Source organism: Ylistrum balloti, unplaced genomic scaffold (genome assembly GCF_031769215.1).
Source record: "Ylistrum balloti isolate Yb309-2 unplaced genomic scaffold, AGI_CSIRO_Ybal_v1 Utg370856, whole genome shotgun sequence".
Lineage (NCBI taxonomy): Eukaryota > Metazoa > Mollusca > Bivalvia > Pectinida > Pectinidae > Ylistrum > Ylistrum balloti.
In genome coordinates, this window is record NW_026782491.1 from 1,318 (window position 1) to 16,414 (window position 15,097).

A 15,097-nucleotide genomic window follows, 5' to 3' on the forward strand; every position below is an offset into this window, starting at 1 on the left:
CTGAGATTTCTAGTTGAGATGAAACCTTTGGGGGCCTGTCCCCAGTTCCACTTAGGGGCCAAACCCATAAATTGCACAATATTCAAACTGTATTGACCCAGGAATGTTTGTAGTCAAATAATTGAAATAAGCCACTGCTTTTTAAGGAGATATAAAAAATGTGAAAAAGTTTATGCATGACAACAGATTGAACATTATAGCAAGAAGTCATTTTCAAATGACCTAAAAATTCATCTTTTAAAAATAAAGTGTTGGAAGAATGTAATTGATATAAGTGATAATAGGCACTTTAACACTCACCTTAATAAGGGTTAATACTAGTGAAGGTACACTACCATCACTGCTAGACAGCTGGTAATTCAGTAAGAAACCCACACAACGATAGCCGCTGATACACAGGGGAATCTGTCAACAGAAAAAAACATCATACAGGATCACTTAGGTATAAAAGATAGAGCTGTGGTTTATCTTAGGGCTGATCCAGGTGTCCTATACTATTTGGGTGGTTACAGCAGGGATGCAGGGTGATTTGTCATAGTGATAATCAATTCAGGGTAAAACAGTCACAACTGTTTCCTAGATTGAGTTTTTCAATTCATTACATATTCGTCAACATATTCTGCACTGTGCAGGCTTCAACAAGGCGAAACATGTTGACTAATTGAAGAACTCCCACTTGGAAGCCATTGTGGTTGTTTTACTCTGGATTTGTATAAGATCAGATATAGACGGTAAACATGACATAGACTAAACTTTATCCACAAAGCAAAACAGGTGTATATTACAGACTGATAATGTTAATTTTTCACCATAGTTCAAATTTCTGCAGCTTGAAGGAAAAAGAGAGACATTTTTCAAAGGAAATTATGAAATGGAAAGTAATTCTTAAAGATAATTTTCTAAATGCATTTTTCATACTTTTATTTAACCTCAAAAACAGAGAAAATAAGATCTCTATGAAAAAAAAGGTAACAGTTTTCATAGCATTTAGTGGTGCGAGGAGAAAGTAAACTGTAGGAACATGATTGTGATGATTGATGAGAACTTCATGAATTACAGTCTACTAATGAATGTGAAATTACACACCACAGGTGCACTAATAAGGAATTAGTGTAGGAACTAATTCTTGACACTGAGGTCAGCTATGCTCATAGTATAAAGTTCCAGTGACTAGAAGTGTAGGAGATAGTGTAAGGACAAACTTTGTCCTCTGATGAAGGTCAGTGATGAAAATGTAGGTTGGAGTAACTTAATTTACTATATGTCACTACATCCTTAACAGGATCAAAGTTTATTCATGTCTAGATTTGGGAGCATAATCACTTCTATTCATCTTTGGCTCATTTACCATTACAAAGCCTCATAATGAAGTGATAAGAAATTTTGAATTTTGAAGTATGTCAATCACTTTTTGTATCTTTTTTAAACAATAAGCATCATTATCATAAATTCTATTTTCAAATTTGGATTCCAAAATTTCCAATATTTGTATGCAGTGATGAAATATCACAGATTTCAGCATTTAATCAAATCAGCTGTTGTTGATCACATTTATGAAATCCTAGTGAGCTGGCAAACCACAGCAGCTGTCTCTGATAAACTACAAGTCTATTTAACAGGTACCCATTAACACCAGCTATAGTAATTACTAATGTGATATTAGACAACATACAAATTATCACGTAACATTATATTTATAATAGTACTGACACTACAAAGATAAAATTTTGTAGGCTGCAATTTATTGTATTGACCTGTCTCATTAACACATTTGTCTAATAACATCATTACCATGGACACCAGACAACCATGTTAAACAGTCTCACTTGTACGGTAACTACTCCTTATGATGTGGTTATTGTGTCTGTGTATATAAGGTTTACAACCAGACTTAAATTGTAGTTATGCCTAAGGAGAATGAAGCTTTTCAGTCAATGTATTGAAATTCACTGATTTTCCTGTTCAGACGCAAAGGAAGCAAAAGTTGAATAAGTTGGTTTTCCATCAAATAATCCATATGAACATTTCTGCTTTTCTGTAATTTGGTATATAAAACAGGATTCTTACCAGATAACAGCATAAAGTGATAGAATACCATGTAAAGCAACCTATTGATAATGGGTTGTCTTATTGTAAAGCAGAACAACACAGTATTTGATGTGAAAGAACCATCAATATTTCCCCAACTATTTTGAATACTGCTTTATTTTTTTTGTTAGGATCAGTTTTTTTTTCTTTTTGTTTTCCCTTTAAAACAAAAAAAGAAAAAGAAAACTTAATAATTTTCAGTTTTAAAAAAACATATATATTTCCCTCTTATAACAGAAATTATCTATATGTTCATGCATGCTTCATACTTGCAAAAGATATAGATATTCTGTAATACTTGTGAACATATGTATATATATACAACCTGAAATCCTTGAATATCCTCTATATAGGCATAATATTCATACATACATACATAAGTTTGTTGCATGTATATTCCTTCAGGCTGAAACCTGACAAAAGATTGCAGGGGAATACCCACTATTGTTTGATCTTTTTGATCATTTATGTATTAGTTTGATATTTTTCCTTCTTTTCGTTTCCATTCTTTTATTTTCTCATATCCCTGGACATGGGAAACAAGGCACAAACAGAAATCTACATATGTAGGCAAAGATTCTTCAAGTACTTCAAATGATAGTAATAAAAATAAACGTTAAAATCCAAGATGGCCACTGTCAGTCATAGACAAGGCAAATAAGGACCATGGTGAACACACATATGAATTACAATAGTCATCCATCTGGTCATACTTAAGAAATAAAGATAAAAAGAAGACCAAGTATAACCTGCAAATGAAATCTGGTAATTATTCATTTAGTACTTCTCAAGAATTAGTTATGACAAGAATTGTTCAAAGATGGATGGACAAATGATGACGGTTGATTTGAACATTTCAACATCAGATGGTAGTGAGCTTGGTCCAATAATCCTCCGACGAACGAAAATATGAACAGTCCAACATCTTGTGGGACAAAAGTTTTCTGTAATATATGAATATCTCCACTCCCATGCATCTAAGTATCATTGCTTGATGAATTCATCACAGTTTTTAAATATGATCTTTGACCCTTCAATCTGGACCAGTGAACTTGATGTTATGATACTATATGATAAATATGGGATGTCCTCAAGATTGGACACTGATTTGGAACAGCCTATACACACACATTAAAAAGTAGCAATATGAAAGTACTGACAGAATGCACAATAAACTACAGCCATCTTGATTTTATTACTGGGGAAATTATCTTCATTATCAAACAACAATAAAGAGGCAATTTAAGGGAAATGACCTTTTCAATCAAATAACTGTCCTGTATATGTCAGTAGGTCGTGAATGCTATGAATAATAGTTCATTGTTTTCTTTTCCTTTATTACATATAACAATGGTGACTTGACCTTGGAAACCTAAAAACACTAAGATCTTTGTCTATTACAGTATTTATTTACTTTATGTTCAAATTCTTAACATGCCATGTTTCCCTTCCACCACTAAAAGCTATTATCTTTTTGATACAATTATGCTGTACTTTCACATAAAACAATATTATAGATATCCATTTTCACACAATCACCTTATCATTTAAAGTATACTCTTTCCCATTTGATGTTTTTGTATCTTATTTTTGAAGTCATTGACTTGTGGATTAATTTTCTGGTAATGACATTCAGCAATTTTCACTATTTCCATGGTTACTGAAAAGACGGTGAAGAAGAGAATTCAACAAAAATTCACTACTACAGGGCTAGATTTAATTGTATATCCTGTTATCTTGAACAATTTTAAAACTTTGGCCGAGATAACCCAATACTTGTAATTTTGGTTGACTGTTTTCATAGTAACAGATCAAATTTCTTAATATAAGAAGTTTTCTAACAACAAAAGCTTTACTAGAATTGTTGAAGTCAAATCCCAGGAGACAGTAGTAAGTATACACAGCTCACCCTATCAGATGTGGCTAGTTCTGTAATGTAATTTTCTATGCTTCTCTCAAGTCCAGTGCCAGTGAGCTTGCTCGGGACTTCCTTCAGGGCGACCCCTAGAGCCATACTCCGGCCCTGTCTCAACATCCAGTCCTGGCTTGGGTCAGCATCTGTTAACACATCAAAACGTATGTTCTACTGCATTAGAGAACTACATTTTAATTTACAAATAATACTGTACTGTAAAATGTTTTTATGATCTATAGAAGTGGGATCCCAGAGGGATTTTATCACCCATTATTAATAAATGCTCTGTTATTACAGCAAATTTGTCTGCCCTTACCTAGTAAGTGTTGTATAAGTGTGTCTTTAAGCTCTGCTTCTGATAAAGCTGTACACAGGGCTCCAAGGCAACCAGCAGCAACTGCACCTGTGGCATCTTCCTGAGAGCCTAGTAACTCCAACAATGTGGCAGTGATCTGTTTCCTCAGTGGCTCTGCCATCTTCTGTCCAGCCCCAGAAACACAGAATCGAAGTACCTGTAGCATTGTGTCTCTATAACAAAAGAACAGAATTTATTAATTAAAATTGTAAAGGAAGTGATATAAAATGTTTGAGAAACCTGGATGTCAAATACAGAATGATTCATCATTAACCAAACCTCATTGCCAGGTAATATGTATTTACTTGCTTCAATGACAGTTATACAACCAAACTAATCTTCTCTGCAGGTGTAATATGATTTAATTAAGGGAAATCATTATAGAGAAACCAAAGACAGACAGATGCACAGATAGACAAACTAAATCCCTTGTAAATCATAGATAATGGAAATGTGCAGTGACCTTACATATAAAGCATCAAAATGATATTTCTCTTTTTAAAGCTGTGTGGTGATGGAATTTATCTAGAACAAGTATGCTCCCTCGTTCAAGTATAAGAAGGAGCCGCAAAGCATGGCAATGAATAGCCAAACAAATGTATTTAACACTTATAGAGATCAGCTGAACATTGTCAATTGTAGCCCATAAAGAAAAATACTAACAGTAATTTTGGTATTTCTGATTTTGTTTCGAAGGGATCAGAGTAAATATAAAAAATGAGATCTCACCAGTATTGAAAGGCACAACTAAGAAACAAGCCTTGTATACAAAAATTACTGAGATCAGTAGAACTCAAGTTCTACAGTCTACAGCCTGGAAAAGCTCCTGGGATGGACAGATGGTGGGGCCCAATTTAATAGTCCATGCAAATGCATCTCTCACAAGACACTAACTAATGTCAAATTCACTTTTTTCTATTGAGACTGTATCTCCTAGGGATAGAGTTAACCCAAACAATGTATTCACACCTTCCTTAGGGGGTACCAGTGTTACATGTTACCAATCTGGTGGGTTTTGTATCCTCATTCAGGGGTAATGATACCCCAGGCAAATTTGTTTCTCATGAAGCTGTTCTATGCTATTCTGTTTATATCCTTAGATAAGACAATTTAGACCAACAACTTCTTATATCATGCAATGTGCCTCATACAGGTAGTAACCTCACCAACAAATGATACTGCAAAATCAGACTAAATAGAAAGATTGATATATTCCTGGCTCATCACATGTATGTGTTGACTACAGACTAAATAGATATTTACTTGACGGATGAATCTGAAGTGTTCCTAATGCCTGAGTGCAGTTCTGTAAACAGTGGATCCACCCGTACATGTATCACAATCAGACGGCCAAGTGCAGATGCTGCCTTCAAACGTACAGCACACTGGGGATCGTTAAGTGCCTTCAGGAAGGTTGTCTGTAGCTGGGGTAGGAAGGGCTTCAACTGTAGGCCAACCTGGAAAGTATAACATCAAGATCTATATGGTTAGATTCAATCTAACAAAACATAAAATCTTAACAGAGAAACAACAAAACATGTAATTCAACAAGGTGATTCACAATTTCAAAACAGACAGGTGATTCACAATTCAAAACAGACAAGTGATTCACAATTTCAAAACAGACAGATGATTTACAATTCAAAACAGACAAGTGATTCACAATTTCAAAACAGACAGATGATTTACAATTCAAAACAGACAAGTGATTCACAATTTCAAAACAGACAAGTGATTCACAATTCAAAACAGACAGGTGATTCACAATTCAAAACAGACAGGTGATTCACATTTTCAAAACAGACAAGTGATTCACGATTCAAAATGGACAGGTGATTCATAGTTTCAAAACAGACAGGTGATTCACAATTCAAAACAGACAGGTGATTCACAGTTTCAAAACAGACAGGTGATTCACAATTGAAAACAGACAGGTGATTCATAAATTAAAGTTGATCGGAAAGCAATATACTCAATACAGACAGTTGAATTCAAAACTGGGGAGTGATCATTTTGTAATGTTTAATTTGGCTTTGATAGAAGTTACTAAAGATCTTTTGATTCAAGTTTGTTGTCTGACAGAAATCACCATAGAAATATCTAATCTATTCTAGCTATAAATGGTATTATGAATGATTTATACATCAAAATGGATCACCAAAAAATTGAATTTTCTTTGCTGTTCTGAAGCCAGGAAAAATTTCTGATCTTTCCAAAATTAACTGGAATTAAATAAGAGGGGAAGTTGGGATCTAAAAAACATTGAAGCTTTATAGGAGATGGGCTATTTCTTTGGTAAAATATTTGTTATTACTGACCTTGGCAAGAAGTAAGGTCAAAGTTTCCAAGACAGCAACCTTGACCTGTGCTGAGAAGCGGTCACCAAGGATACGAATGAGTGGTCCGGTGATATTTACAACAGATGGTTTCAGGGCCTCTGGGCTGGTCAGGTGGATCAGTTCTCTGAGCCCATTGGCTGCCACAGCCTTCACATCCTGTGAACCGTTCAGCATACCCTCACAGAATATTGGCAGCACTGGTGCAATACCCTGCAATTTACCATTAGAAAAATGAATTCTGAACATTTAAAGTTTTAGGAAATGATTGCAAGGTTTTAGATAATATAATTCTAGGGAATCCATACACTATTCAATCTGGGATGACCAAAATTTAAATCAAACATATCAATTTTTTATTTATATGAAGGTAAAACCATCAAACCATGGATTCAGAAGATTTTTATCAAATGGATCAATTCGTTTTTTCAGTTATCCATTAAACTAAGTTTTCGTAAACATTCTCCTAACTATAATGACTACATTTTTCAAATTCTTGAGATATCATTGATCTAACATCAGTTTTGAATGGATGAAACACCCAAAATTTCATAAATAATTTTTGATAGATAATAACGACATTGCTAATTTTCTAAAGAAAACAAGTAATTTCGGGTGAAGCATACTATTGAAGAGGTTTGGACATTTTTCTTTAAGAGAAAATTTACATGCAGTTATGAATTTCTACAAGAGATTAAGCAGTATCGTACAAAAAAACTTCTTTTAAAAACATCTCTGTTCTAATGAAAGCGATAAACCTTGTATAAAATAATCCTTCAAAACCCAAGTAGGTGTTTGTCCATGGTGACAAGTATTTTGGAAATAGGACATCATTTTTGGGATTCACAAGTCTTGGATGAATCAAGGGTTATCCATGGTGACAAGGTATTTAGAAGTAGGACATAATTTTTGGGAGCGACTAGACTTACCTGGGCTTCATCTGGGGTTCCAGCCTTCTCACTGAGTATGTCCATCAAGGCAGGCAGTATCTTAGGCAAGTGTTTGGTGAGTGAGTCGCCTGCCACTGATGACAACAAGGACAGTGCTTGTGTGTTCACTGGAGGGGTCACCAGCTACATTGAAAGGTAAAGGTCACACTTTTATGAAACTTGTGGGATATTTAACATAAGAGTCTGAGGACTTTCAATGTTAGGTTACTCAAATATCTCAAATTTATTCCATCTTCTTTTAATCTCTACTGACAAATTTTAATATGCTTTCTCAAATAAAAGCTGTGTTTGAATCAAGGAGACAAAACAAATGTATTCCCCCTCCATAGGATACTATAGGTAAATATGAATTAAATCTGCTGAAGGGTTCTCAAGATATTGATTTAAAATAGGATGGAATGGATAGGACAAGACAAGGGTAACATTATATGATTACTGGCCAAGACATGGGTAACACTATGATACAATAATGGGCAAGAAAATACTATGATATGATTTCCAAACCCCCACCCCTCCCCCTTAGCGAGGACATGAACATAATACCTAGATTTCAAAATTATTATTTTTGAGACATTTTTTTTGCAAAGGAAAATTCATATTAACTCCAGTAATTTTGTAATCAGGAACCAATACTAAGATTATAATTCCCTGACCAAATTAACGCTTGCATTTACAAGTAACAATCTCATGGCTTAGAAAGGTAAAATATAAAAGATAATCAACTAGAATTTACTGTTCAACATTGCTTAAAATCTCTTAGTTAATAATATCATTTGTTACAATAGGAAAATAAAAGAAAAAGAAGAAAATATTAGAAAGAGTTGTCTCCCTTCAATAAGAAAGATGATGAATTTTCCAAAGACTAAAAAATCTTGATTTCGTTATCAAATAAAAATACTAAAACCAAACAAGAATTCAGAGAACTACTCAATAAAAGAGAAGAATAGTAAAAAAATAGATATTAAACTGAATTTTTTTTAAAATGCAAGGCAACAGATGCAAATATGCAAATTTAAGAAAAGTATTGAAATCAGACAATTATAATCGGCAGTATATATAGCACATAATGCACAATACAATGCATGTGTGGTGGTAAGGCTTGCTTTAGGGGCAACACACAGAACACCTTGTTTGTTCAACAGGCCCCCTGGGAAGGTCTGAGACAAAAGTCACCAACCCTCGAGAAGGGGGCCTCCTGAATAGGAGGGTGGGACACCAGAAACAGGCTTGGCCAGGTACCCATGGCACAGGACCTCCATGCTGTGGTGGGATGCTATGTACCTGTGTTTCAGTTGGAAAAATCCCATGACTGGCTATGTAAGTTCAATTTGCAAGGTGGCATACTTGCCATAACTCGATTCAGACTACTCTACTGCCACATATTCCTTTTAGTATTTCAATTCATCACACTCAAAAAATCAATAAAAAAAAAACCATTAATTATCATTAAATTCCTTTTCACCTTATTTATTTACTATTCAACAAAACTGATGATCTTATTCATTATCTAGCCAAAAATGTACCATCAACCACTTTCCTTCAATAGTTGGACAAGGCCCGCTCATTTTTTTGGAGATATTGAACAATTTTTGAGGAAATTAATACGCACCAACATCATACCTATATATGTACAAATTTATCCTTGAAAAAAAAAATTCCAATATGAATAGGTCCCAAGGAAAGATAAGAAATCAGTTTTCCATAGGAGAGATGATTTAATATTTCATGCCAAGGGGAGACAACTACTTTTCTTTCATCTGTCTGAAATTGTATATATTTGTAAATGTATTGTCATGTGAAAAATAAATGAAAACCTTATAAATTTCTATAAAAGTAACAAAAGAAACAAATCTCTTCTTGTGTAAAACTTTCTAAAATTCAGTATATGCTTTTTATAATAATAATGAAAACATTGAATGTGTTTTACATTGTTTAAATTTTAAATATGAAGTTAACTGTTCAATCTAGCCTCCCCTAGACCAAATGTTCTTTGCTATTTTAAAATCTCATCATGCTATGAAAGGTGAAAATTAATTGGTAAAGCTGCAGTTTGAACCCTAACACAAACCAGACTGCAACATATAAATTAAATAAATAACCTATTGTGGCCCTCATGATGGTTTCTCTTTTTTTCAGTACGTGTAGACCTAGTAACCTCTCCTTATAAACAGGGGTACTTACTTGTGGTACCAGATAAGGCATCACGACACGACTCTTCACCGTCATCACTTGCTGTAGGCCATCTAGTGCTTCATCTGACAGGTCTGGGTCACGCTGTCAATAAATACATACATCTACATTACAATCCCTGATTTCAAATTTAGGTGAACCCATTTGCTTAATGGATTTGGTCAGAAAAAGTTACAGAAAGAAATCAGTAGGTTTTTCAGCATAAATTGTTATGATTATTGAAATAGCCAGATTAACATATTGATGAGTATCCTGTATATTAAGTTATCGACAAAATATTTCATGAAAGTACAGATCTATCCAAACACAACATTTACCCTTAATATTGTATTCTATTGAAATATATTTGTAAATAATAAGTCTTAGACTGTACCAGTTTGTTCAGGAGGTCTGGCAGAATCTCGTCCAAGGCATGTGGCCCAATGTTAAGAGTGGAGGCTGTCAAAGGTGTGGGCGGCTGCCTCCCTAACTTCACCAAGAGGGTCAACAAGAGCGCGGCGTACTGTGGGGATCAGACTGTCAGCATACACAAGTACCTGGGGATTTAAAATTAACAGGTGATATTTACAACAGATATGATTTAACATTTCAGTTAACTAAGTCATGAAACTCAAATATCAAAATCAAGCAAATGTCTAAATTTTCATTTCATTTCTTTGTAGATGTCAAAAAGTCAATATGTCTGAGAAAGTTTCAACTATGTGCTGTTATACTATCTGGCCATAACTATTCAGCACAATATACAGTCAAACCTGTCTTAAAGTTTATCTTTATACCAAGGCTACCCGTCTGTAAAGGCTGCTTTTTTGGTAGCCAATGCAATGCAATCCATAGCAATTGAACCTCTTTATAATGGCCACCTGTGTATAATGACCACTTTTCTCTGCTTCCTTGAGTGGCATTTATAGACAGGTTTGGTTACACTCAATAGGACACAATCATACTTGACATCACGAAGCTAACTTACATGCTCGCGACTGGTTGAGGCCATGATTTCTGTGAGACCAATACACACACCCTGTCTCTGGTCTGCCCGCTCTGAGCCCAAACCTCGTTCCAATATTGGAATGATTTCTGGTAACACCCGTTCTCCAAGCTTCTTTACCAGGTCTCCCAAAGTCCGTGCCGCAACCTACATCCAAAGTTTAAGATGGATTTAAATACATGCATACTGCTTACATTGGCTTCCTATAGAAAATTCTTTCAGCAGCAAGCATAGCCCCTTTATCTAGAAGATTATCTTGAATAATTTCTAAACTATATGCTTTGTAAAACATATTCACAAGAGATCTAAAATCAAATGGATGATGAGGTTTTCCTGTCTCTTCCTTTCTGCTTAACAAATCAGTCTTTAGAGCTATTTAGAAAGTAATATCACTATAGACATAATTAGGATTTCCAGAGATTTGTTTTCTCAAGATTACATTCAATAACAAGTCCTAATTCCACAAACTTTCAGAGTTGAAAGAGTTCTCAGTGAATGGATTAGCTAACATTAGTATTATGTGAAATAAAATTTCAGTAATTTGTGCAGAAGCAAAATTGCCCAAGTATGACTGAAATGTTTGGGAATAAAAGACCAATATCCATCAAGACCTGAAAGTAGTCTAGACTCACCTGTCTTTTGTCGTGACTGGTACTGGCCAGACAGCCCAAAAGGAGTGTAAATAACACAGGGAGAATCTCACGAAGTGTTTGTGGTGTATGAGACACGATGATCTTCCACACACGGAGTGTCGACTGTCGTACCAATATGGCTGTGTCTGATTGTCCCATAGAGAGTCCCGCTAATACCCGATCGCGTCTCTCCTTCCCAAGAGCTCGCATAATGGCCTGAGAGTCAAATAAATGAAATAATCATAAAATCATAACAGGGTAAAATTAAGGAAACATTTTCAAGAATTATCATTTAAATTTAGCCTGTAATAAACTGAGGGAGGAAACAGGTAATGCGTCACTCACAGTTATATAGCTATCTGGGCATTTGCTAGCATTTCTGATCAAATTGCTATAGAGGTGGGTGGGTCTATAACAAAGTTTGTGCTTCCTGCTTGATAGATACGGTGAGAATATAACACAGGGCCTTGGTTACCTTTGATGAAGATTCTGTACCAAAATTGTCATCATCATGAGCAGTCTCTGTGGTCATCTTACCAGTGACACCTGTCAACAGATATACAGTTTCTAAGACTGTTAACTAATGTTACACAGTGAATGCTGTAAACTGTAGAAGTTACAGCATGAAGAACAAGATCAAATACGGGTATGGAAAAACAAAACAAGTTACCAATATAAAACAAGAAAACACCCATTTGATATTTGTTATAGAAATTCCCAAAGAAAAACTATCAAATAAGCATCTTAAAATCAAATGTTATGAAATGTGACAATTTCTGTATGCCTATATATTGTAAATGTACTTCACTTGGCAAAATCAAATTTTGGGCATTATCATATTTCGGCAAATTAATGCAAAGATAAATTAGTGTATCTATAACAAATACATGTAAATACTGTAACAACAGCGCTACCATTAAGGTACAACAACTAGCACATTTAAGTAATAATACTTTCAATGTAAAAAGCACTAAAATGAAATAACCAATATAGGTACGTTTACAGTATTCAGCTCTGTAATGGTTTCATTAAGGAGTGCAGGAGGTCTCAATTTGGGAAGAAGGCAAAAATTATTCACAAGAGAAAATTGTAAATTGAATGCAACGAAACACAAAAATTTGGCATTACTGTGTGTACATACTATAATCTTTAATACCTCACTATGTTTAGCTCTTTTCAAGAAATTAACTACATTACCAGTATACATCTTAACACGTGGATCTTACCTGATAGGCGGTAGAGAAGATCACCCAGCAACTGTACCGAAGAAAATCGGATCCTCCAGTTGTCGTCAAACAGGCCTTTCTCCAGCTGGGATAACAAAAGTTCTATTGCTGTGTCTGCATATACATTAATGATTCTCTGGCCTGCCCTCAGAGCTGTGTCTCTTACATACTCCGACTCATCTGCCAACGCCTACAGTCAAATCAAGTAGAATAGTAAGGTGAAAATCTAGACAGTTTGTATTTTCACGTCATTTGAAATGTCCAAGATATGGGAAGTGTATTTCGCAGTTAACTGGCCATGAACTCACCTTGGAGAAGGGCATTATGAGATCAATACTGCCAGATACTTACCTGAAGAATGGAGGGAATGATAGGGCCGATGTAGGCCATGAATTCTTTGCCAAAGACGGAGGGTAGGTAGATATACATCATAATGTAGCCATCACGAGCATGGGACGGGATGTCAGTACGTTCTGCTGTCTGTATGATGCCTGGCATTAGATGTTTCAGTTCAGCCAAACCAAGGCCACCAATTACTTCACTCAGACCTATACAAGTAAACAAGGAACTGTCAGGCATGTAAAAGTCTCATACATACTGATACCACAACATAAATAATGCATTAGTAACATCATAATATATAACGTACACATGTAGGCTATATGCAAAAATCAACAATGACATAAATTTATCCCGTTATCCTAGATTAAAACAGGACCATGAGCCTTAAATTTCTGTTCATAGTCCAGAGGCTACATGGCCTTCTAGTTTTTACATTGGCAAGTGTGTTTTGCAGGCCATCTGGTGAAATGGGCTGTCTGTATTTTCTTTTACATAACTGCATTAAAAAGCATCTCCAGCACAATTTATTAGATCACTTCAAAAATAAAGTTTATTTCAGTGTTTGTCAGGTCACTTATAATGGATAATGGTTAATGGTTGTGTGCAAATTTTGCCTCAAATATGTGTCAAATTGATAAATTTTATTCTGAAAAAGATCACAGCATGAAACTAGACCAACATATCCCACAGGTTGTCAGATTACACAGGATAATATGACTGAATGTATTTATTTTACCTACCTTGTGCTGCACCAGATCGATCAACAGAGCTGCTCTCAGACTTCAGCGTGTCCATAAGCCACTTCATCAAACTTGGACTCTCCCATTCCTTTCACCATGGCACCACGAGCACGAGAGGAAACGGTACGAACTTCTGGGACCGAATCCAACAGGGATTGTTGTAGACCAGGAATCACCTTCTCTGTATATGGGTCCAAGTCCTAAACTTTTGTCTTTCAGTGTGTATCTTTTTTTTAGTGCTTGACTTGTAGAACTGGAAAGTACACTCTGAAAGCAAGTTTACACATATCTCCTTCTCGTTCTGAGAAGATCTGACAATGGTCTACCTTTTGGTCGGTTAGAGAGTACATGTTGCCGATGATCTGGGCGGCCATTTTCCTTGTTTCTGTGTTGTGGTCCTGGAATGCATGCTCAACAGGCATAATAAGGGCTAGGGAGGGCGCATCAATGAAATGTACAAATTTGGTGTCTAGTAGTGTCTGTAGACACACCATTGTCTTCTTGGATGGCTCTTGTAAAGCATCAAACAGGTTAGGCACAATTTCTAAAAAAAATACAAAATAAATTACTCAAACATATCATACCTTTCTGTCTTCCCAAAAGAAAGTTTTACGGAAATGACTTCACTTTTTTGCATTTCATACACATTTCCTTCCGTGCAAAATATTTTTTAAAGTTGCATGGTAAAACTTTAACTATCATTGAACTGTTTATAGCCAGTATACTGGGTAACACAGAGACATCAAATAGTTTATTGTTTTATTTTGTGACATTTGACAAAAGAAATATATTATAATTTTACACACCCAGTAGGAGATATAATAAAATATTATAAGACGAACTAAGATTGAGTAAAATCTAAGACATAAATATCAATTAACATTACTTGATTACCCACCTTGAATTTCCGGGTTCCTGATGACTGCTCCGATCTGTCGGAGGGCCTGAGCTCCAGCCTTCTCCTGTATTCCATTTTCTTCAGCAAACCTTATAATATTTAATTTAAATCAGCAGTGACTTTGCCTTTCCCTCTTTAGTGGACTTTCTCCACTTCCTTGCCGTATGTACCATAACAGACTACAGGTACAGTTGACTAAATTCGCTCGGTGACGACATGCCGATATCTCGTTCACAAATGCTAGGGATACTAAACCTGTGTACATGTATGTACATTTCAGGTAATTACAACTCATCTACTGTTTAAAAAGGCATTTAATAAAACTATTCAAATGCCCATGTCATATAGGCAAAAACGTGACCGCTTCTTAGCTCGACAATCGCAACGCAAAAACACAATAGCTTAGTCCTTCATCGCCGACGTATAAGCAACGTATAGCA

At 35.3% G+C, this 15,097-nt stretch overlaps 1 pseudogene; it reads right to left on the reverse strand.

Moving 5' to 3' along the window:
* Positions 1–300: 300 nt before the first annotated feature.
* Positions 301–14,760, reverse strand: LOC132559113 (stalled ribosome sensor GCN1-like; annotated as a pseudogene).
* Positions 14,761–15,097: the final 337 nt, after the last annotated feature.